The sequence below is a fragment of the Microcaecilia unicolor genome, chromosome 11 (assembly GCF_901765095.1).
Source record: "Microcaecilia unicolor chromosome 11, aMicUni1.1, whole genome shotgun sequence".
Taxonomy (NCBI): Eukaryota; Metazoa; Chordata; class Amphibia; order Gymnophiona; family Siphonopidae; genus Microcaecilia; species Microcaecilia unicolor.
The window spans coordinates 10,984,850-10,993,384 of NC_044041.1; positions in this window are offsets into that span (position 1 = coordinate 10,984,850).

Genomic DNA, 8,535 nt, shown 5'->3' on the forward strand with positions numbered 1-8,535 from the left:
CACACAAGGGTCCTTTTTACATTAAAAACTAGCTAAGGGGTCCTTTTTAGTAAGGTACGCTGAAAAATGGGTTGCGCTAGTGTGTTTTGGGCGCGCGCAGATCCATTTTTCAGCGCACCAGTAAAAAAGACCAAAAACGTTTGCTGAAAATGGACATGCGGCAAAATAAAAATGGGTGTACGTCCATTTTGGGTCTGACACCTTACCGCCACCCATTGACTTAGCGGTAAAGGTCTCAGGCAGTAACAGTGTGGTAATCATCTATGCACGTAGACTGGCGATTACCGCCTGGTTCCCACCACATGACAGAAAATTATTATTTTCCGGTGCACATAGCAGACGCACGTAAAAAATGAAATTACCGCCCAGGCCACGGGGCAGCCGGGCGGTGACTCTGAATTGACGTGTGTTGGGCCTCTAAGGTTTTACCGCATGGTACACATTAGCGCAGATCTGGACTAATGTCTACCAGGGCTTTTTTTGAGGGGGTATTTGGGGGTACTGAGTACCGGCACCTTTTCCATTGTCTGCTAAAATTGACCCGTGGCTCCCAAGTTTTAATGAAAGAGCTCAGGCTCTACACACCAATTCTGCCTTGTCATAGGTTCTGTGACTGGTTGCAGGGGGCCTGGCTACTGTGGGGTGGGTCCCTCAGTGATCGCCCCACTCATGAAGGGTGCCCTAGCTTTTGAGTACCGGCACCTGTTTTGCTAGAAAGAACGCACTGATGCCTATCATACATTGAAACAGTGGCGTAGCTACGTGGGGCCACAAGGGCCTGGGTCCCCGTAGATTTGGCCCTGGAACCCCTGCCGATGACCCTCTCGACCCCCGCCCTCCCACCGCCAACCCTCCCCTGCCATCGCCTTCGCCTTTGCTGGCAGGAGAGGGTTGGCGGACGTCAGGACTCAGAAACAGAACAAAGGAAGAAGAGGACCTCGACTGGCAGGGGTTGGGGTCCCCCACCAGCAAAGGTAGGCGATGGCAGGTTGGCGACAGGAGGAGGGGTCGAGAGGGTCGTCAGCAGGGGGGTCCAGGGCCAAATCGACAGGGGCCTAGGCCCCCGTGGCCCCACATAGTTACGCCACTGGTGCTAAAGGCTCCTTTTACTAAGGTGTGCTGAAAAATGGCCTGCGCTAGCGTAGGCGCATGTTTTGGATGTGCGCAGATCCATTTTTCAGCGCACCTGTAAAAAAAATGCCTTTTTAAATTTTGGCCAAAAATGGATGTGTGGCAAAATGAAAACTCAGAGACCTTACTGCCACCCATTGACTTAGCAGTAAGGTCTCGCGTGTTAACTGGGCGCTAATGGTCTATGCATGTTCAATGCCTTTTACCGTGCCAGAAAATAACAATTATTTTCCAGTGCGCATAATGAACATGCATAAAAACTGAAATTACCGCCTGGGCCACACGGTAGCCGGACGGTAATTCCAAATTGATGCGGTGCGCAGGAAAACTGGACCCCGTCACTTTTTTTTTACTGTAGGCTATGAATGTCTCTAAGCTAAGTATCATTGAATAAGTAAGAGACGAATAGTAATGTTACAAAATTTAAAAATATGTTTTTAGGTAAAAGTAAATACTTGGACCGATGATAACGGCGAATTCTAGAGCTATGTCCTTATGTGAAAAAAAAAGTCACTGCTGAGGTCCATAGTGAAGGTGTTTAACAGCTGGTACCTCCATCAAGTTTACAGAAGATATTGTTACGATATAAACCCCTGCTTCTAAATATTATGGAATTCTAAATTTTGATCAATCATTTAAATACTCATACTGATTGTTTAAGTTAATCTATCATGATTGAAGTTTAATCCAATACCTTTTATTACTTATTATGAAAATGAACTTTCTTTATCTGACTACCTAATCCACTCCATTTTACTATGCATTTCTCTTTTCCGGAATTGGTGATCACCATTACGGAACAATGTAAGCCACATTGAGCCTGCAAATAGGTGGGAAAATGTGGGATACAAATGCTACAAATAAATAAAATACATATGCACACATTGGGCCAGATTCTACAGGAGGGGATGGCGCCTAAAAAAAAAAACCGGTGTGGAAATCAATGCTGACCAAGCGTATTCTATAAACGGCGCCTAGATTTAGGTGCGGTACATAGAATACACTTAGTTGATACGTCAGCGCCTAAAACTGCACCCCTCCATTTACACCGATGAAAATGTGGTGTAAACCCCAGCGCATAGATTTCCGCGCACTGGGCCATATTCTATAAATGCATGCATATATTTCGGAACACCTACGAGATGCCCGTAACCACGCCCGTTTTTGCCTGCATGCTTTAGAATTTAGGTGTATTACATTACAGAATACGCTAGCAAGTTGTGCCATGCAAATTCTAATTATTGCCAATTAGTGCACATTATTGCTTGTTAAGTGCTGTAATCAATGCTAATTAGCTTGTTCAGCTAATTAAGCTTCACGCTTTGTTATAGAATCTTCTTGGGTTTTGGAGCAGATCTCTAGGCAATATATAGAATCTGGAGGATGACGACTAAAATCTAGGCAAATCCGATTAATGCTCATGCTTAACCCCTAGTCTTTTCTTCACCATCTTCCCTACACCACACCCCTCCCATTCCTTCTCCTTTTGCTTATCCAACTTTTTGCACTTTTCCTTGTTCATCTCACTTATTCTTAAGGCCTCTCTATAACTATGTTTACTACCAAAACCCTCATCCACACCCTTGTCACCTCTCGTTTAGACTACTGCAATCTGCTTCTTGCTGGCCTCCCACTTAGTCACCTCTCCCCTCTCCAGTCGGTTCAAAACTCTGCTGCCCGTCTCGTCTTCCGCCAGGGTCACTTTACTCATACTACCCCTCTCCTCAAGACCCTTCAGTGGCTCCCTATCCGTTTTCGCATCCTGTTCAAACTTCTTCTACTAACCTATAAATGTACTCACTCTGCTGCTCCCCAGTATCTCTCCACACTCGTCCTTCCCTACACCCCTTCCCGTGCACTCCGCTCCATGGATAAATCCTTCTTATCTGTTCCCTTCTCCACTACTGCCAACTCCAGACTTCGCGCCTTCTGTCTCGCTGCACCCTACGCCTGGAATAAACTTCCTGAGCCCCTACGTCTTGCCCCATCCTTGGCCACCTTTAAATCTAGACTGAAAGCCCACCTCTTTAACATTGCTTTTGACTCGTAACCACTTGTAACCACTCGCCTCCACCTACCCTCCTCTCTTCCTTTCCGTTCACATTAATTGATTTGATTTGCTTACTTTATTTATTTTTTGTCTATTAGATTGTAAGCTCTTTGAGCAGGGACTGTCTTTCTTCTATGTTTGTGCAGCGCTGCGTACGCCTTGTAGCGCTATAGAAATGCTAAATAGTAGTAGTAGTAGTAGTAGTACTACAGTTAGTAATATTCTCCTTACATGACTTTGTAATTATATTTACTTTGTAAGCCGCATTGAACCTGCCCTGTGTGGGAAAGCGTGGGATACAAATGTATTAAATAAATAATGCACCTAGACCGCTAGGTCTACATTCAGACACAATTTATAGAATATCACATAGGCCAAGTGGACATGCCTAGATTTAGGAACAGTCATTTACGCCAGTGAAAATGTAGGCACGCTCCCCTGAATTCTGTAATCACGTGTGTAGATGCGATTGATGGCTCCAACACGCCCTTACCCGTCCCAAGATGACACCCCCTTTTGGGCTGCATGCATGGGGATGACTATGATCGCACCGGTCAACACGCAATCTTCATCCATTCCGACCCTCCACTTATACCTCGTACGATCACTATACAACTTTGTATTTGTTATCCACCGACTGGGCAAACGCCTTTGACGGTACTATGTAAGCCACATTGAGCCTGCAAATAGGTGGGAAAATGTGGGGTACAAATGTGACAAATAAATACATTTACGAAAACTGCTCTTTAGAATACACCTAAAAAGAAGTGTGCGTAAATTCTAATTATGTCTAATCAGTGTTGATAATTGGTCATTATTGGCCAATTATCAAACTAATTGGTTTGTTCATTTAGTAGCGGGCATAAATTGGCCATGTGCACACAAATTTATGTGTGCTACCCAGAGCGCCATATATAGAATCCAGGGGGGGGGGGGGTTGAGAGTAATTTTATAAAAGGTCACCTACATTGGGAGGGCACAAAGGCCTCTGCTTGTAGCCTATTTTCTGAAGGCATAGAGGGGTCCATATGGACAGCAGTCCTGCGGAAATCACAAGTACAGGCACCCGTACACGTTTCACACCTGTTCAGAGGCAGATGCAAATGTACACAATTGCGATTCCACAGACATGACTGGCTGGGGGTTCCCCTAGGACAGGATTGGTACCCACAGGCCTAGAGGGTGACTACTTTCTTTTACAGAATGCTAGAGAAACAGCTAAAATGTGCACCTCTGACTTTGGCATGAAAACGCTGTTATTTACTTGTGTAACTGCCCAAACATAAGAACATAAGCGTTTGCCATACTGGGGCAGACCGAGGGTCCATCTAGCCCAGTATCCTGTTTCCAACAGTGGCCAATCCAGGTCACAAGTGCCTAGAAATAAGCCTTGGATTTTCCCCAAGTCCATTTTAATAATGGCTTATGGACTTTTCTTTTACGAAATTATCCGAACCTTTTTTAAACCCTGCTAAGCTAAATGCTTTTTACCACATTCTCTGGCAATGACTTCCAGAGTTTAATTACACATTGAGTGAAGAAATATTTTCTTCAATTTGTTTTAAATTTACTACATTGTAGCTTCATTGCGTGCCCCCTAGTCCTAGTATTTTTAGAAAAAGTAGACAAGCGATTCACGTCTACCCACTCCACTCATTATTTTATAGACCTCTATCATCTCTCTTCTCCAATCTGAGGAGCTTTAGCTTTTCCTCATAGGGAAGTCGTCCCATCCCCTTTATCATTTTCATCGCCCTTCTCTGTACCTTTTCTAATTCCACTATATCTTTTTTGAGATGCTCTGCCCAAATACACCCACATGAATGTCCACTTTCCATCTATGTGTTACTGTGTTTTGGGTCCTGTAGCACTTAGGCAGAATTTTGGTGCTTAAGAGCCATTATTCTAATCCATTTATGTGTGTATTCAGCATGTGAATGTTTAACCCACTTCAAAATTTGGCACCAAAAAGAATTGGCACTAAATGGTATTTTTTAACCGCCCTTCTAGGAACAGCACGTGGAGGGGCATAATCGAACGGGAGCCTCCATCTCTAAGGGCTCCCATCTCTGAACAAGATGGGCAACCATCTTTCATTTCAATAATACGGTTGGAGCCTGCCAAATCTCAACATTTAGGTCAACCTTACAGATGGTCGACCTAAATGTTGAGATCGCCGGACTTAGAGTTGGCCAGCCTCGGTTTTTTGCCAATAATGGAAACCGAAGTCGGCCATCTCAAAATCTGCCAAATCCAAGCCATTTGGTCATGGAAGGAGCCAGCATTCCTAGTGCACTGATCCCCCCTCACATGCTAGGACACGAACCGGGCACCCTAGAGGGCACTGCAGTGGACTTCAGAAATTGCTCCCAGGTGCATAGCTCCCTTACCTTGGGTGCTGAGCCCCCCAAAACCCACTACCCACAACTGTACAACACTACCATAGCCCTTAAAGGGTAAAGGGGGGCACCTACATGTGGGTACAGTGTTTTTCTGGTGGGTTTTAGAGGGCTCCCATTTACCACCACAACAGGTGGGGGGAGATGGGCCTGGGTCCACCTGCCTGAAGGGCACTGCAGTATCCACTAAAAACTGCTCCAGGAACCTGCATGGTGCTGTGATGGAGCTGGGTATGACATTTGAGGCTGGCATAGAGGCTGGCAAAAAATGTTTTTAATTTTTTTGGGGGGTGGGAGGGGGTTGGTGACCACTGGGGGAGTAAGGGGAGGTGATCCCCGATTCCCTCTGGTGGTCATCTGGTCAGTTTGGCCACCTTTTCAAGGCTTGGCCGTGAACAAAAAGGGGCCAAGTAATGTTGGCCAAATGCTCGTCAGGGCCGCCCTTCTTTTTTCCATTATCGGCCGAGGACGGCCATCTATTAACCATGCCCCTGTCCCGCCTTCGGTACACTGCCGACATGCCCCCTTGAACTTTGGCCATCTCTGCAATGGAAAGCAGTAGAGGCTGGCCAAAATCGGCTTTCGATTATACCGATTTAGCTGCCCTTAGGAGAAGGGCGCCCATCTCCCAATTTGTTTCAGAAGATGGGCGCCCTTCTCCTTCAAAAATAAGCTGGATAGTGTCATGAATTGCATCCAACTTTGGGTGTGAGGAGTTAACACCAACTGAAACCAGGTGTAAATTCTGATGTGCAAGTTGCACGTGGATCTGAACTATTCAACAACACTACGTGTATTTTAAGGGACCGCCCTTGACCCGCCCATGCTCCTCCCATGGCTGTGCCCCCTTGGCAGGTCCGTGCAGAAACACATGCTATTCTATATATCAGTGCATAAGTGTATTGCACGTAGATCTCAAGAAAAACACAGCAGAAGTGGCCCCCTTAACAACACAGCACAAACTTAACAATAAAAAGGAGGGGGTAGACCAATGTTGTTCCAAAGCAAGTGGTTTATTGGTTAAAAATGACTCAATGCAGAACTACGCTTTCAGCGCTACGTGTGCCTGTCTCAGGAGTAAATTACACAACCTCAGCCAAAGTTGATAACTGCAGAATACTATGGCAAAAAATACATCACTAATACAGCGTTAAAAATGCTGGTATACGATAATGCCAAGAGCGTTGATGTGCAAACCACTAGGGTAAAGTTGCTTGTCTCTTACTTATTCAGTGATACTTAGCTTAAACACAGCATTGGCGAAACATGACCCACGTTGGCAAGGGTCCTGTTAACAGTTCATAGCCTACAAGTGTTTAATGTTTATGTAAGTATCGTTGAATAAGTAAGATACACAGAACTTTATCCTAAGAGTTTGCACATCAACGTTCTTGGCAGTATTGTATACCAGCATTTTTGATGCTGTATTAGTGGATGTATTTCTTAAATTGTAATAATAAGTGAGGAATATCAATCTAATTATCTCTTCCTGCAAATAATTATATAAATACAAAATGAAGAGACTACGTTTTATGGTCAACACAATCTTAAAATGTTAAGATTGTGTTGACCATACAAAAGTTGTCTCGTCATTTTGTATTTATAAAATTGGATGCATTTTTTTGCCATACTCTTGGGCAGTTATCAACTTTGGCTGAGGTTGTCTAATTTATTCCTGAGACAGGCACACGTAGCGCCAAAAGCGCAGTTCTGCATTGAGTTATTTTTAGCCAATAAGCCGCTTTCTTCGGAACAACATTGGTCTACTCCCTTCTTTTTCTTGTTGTTCATGTAGATCTGCCATTACTGCCCTCTTTCAGCACCTTGCATCTGTTAGAACACTTCATGCTTTGTATACACGCAATGGAGGACAAGTCTAATGGTTAGAGCACTTGGCAACCAAGGGATATGAGGAAAGGCTTAAGAAGTTAGGGCTCCTCAGCTTAGAGAAGAGATGGCTGAGGTGAGACATGATAGAGGTCTATAAAATCCTGAATGGAGAGCAACAGGTAAATGCAAATAGATTGTTCACTGTATCAAAAAGTACAAAGATTAGGGGACACTCCATGAAGTTACTTTTAAAACAAATATGCGAAAACATTATTTCAATCAATGTACAGTTAAGCTCCAGAACTCATTGCTAAAGCAAGTAGTAAAATCAGTTACTCCAAATTCTTAGAAACAGCATATAAAGAAAAACAAAGGAGACTACCTTGAAACAGCAGCTTGCGAAACATGGATCTGTGTTGGTGATATTGGGTCTCCACCGTATACTATTTACTGTGGCTGTAAAGCTAAGTACTAACTTGGAATCTAAAGATAATAAGAACCATGGAAAAATCAAGATAAATGGGATAAACCCTTTCCTCTCTGAGTACACCACCCGAACTCTCGTCCACACTCTCATCACCTCTCGACTACTGCAACTTGCTCCTCACTGGCCTCCCACTCAGCCATCTATCCCCCCTTCAATCCATTCAGAACTCTGCCGCACGTCTCATATTCCGCCAGAACCGATATACTCATATCACCCCTCTCCTCAAGTCGCTTCACTGGCTTCCGATCAGATACCGCATCCAATTCAAGCTTCTCCTCCTTACTTACAAATGCACTCACTCTGCCGCCCCACCCTACCTCTCTACCCTCATCTCCCCCTACGTTCCTGCCCGTAACCTCCGCTCACATGACAAATCCCTCCTCTCAGTACCCTTCTCCACCATTGCCAACTCCAGGCTCCGCTCATTTTCCCTTGCTTCACCCTATGCCTGGAACAGTCTTCCTGAATCCCTACGCCAAGCCCCCTCCCTACCCATCTTCAAATCCTTGCTTAAAGCTCACCTCTTCAATGCTGCATTCGGAACCTAACCTTTCGAACATATAGGTTGCCCCAATCTGTCTGACCTATATGATTAACTGTACATTTGTCTCTTTAGACTGTAAGCTCTTCGAGCAGGG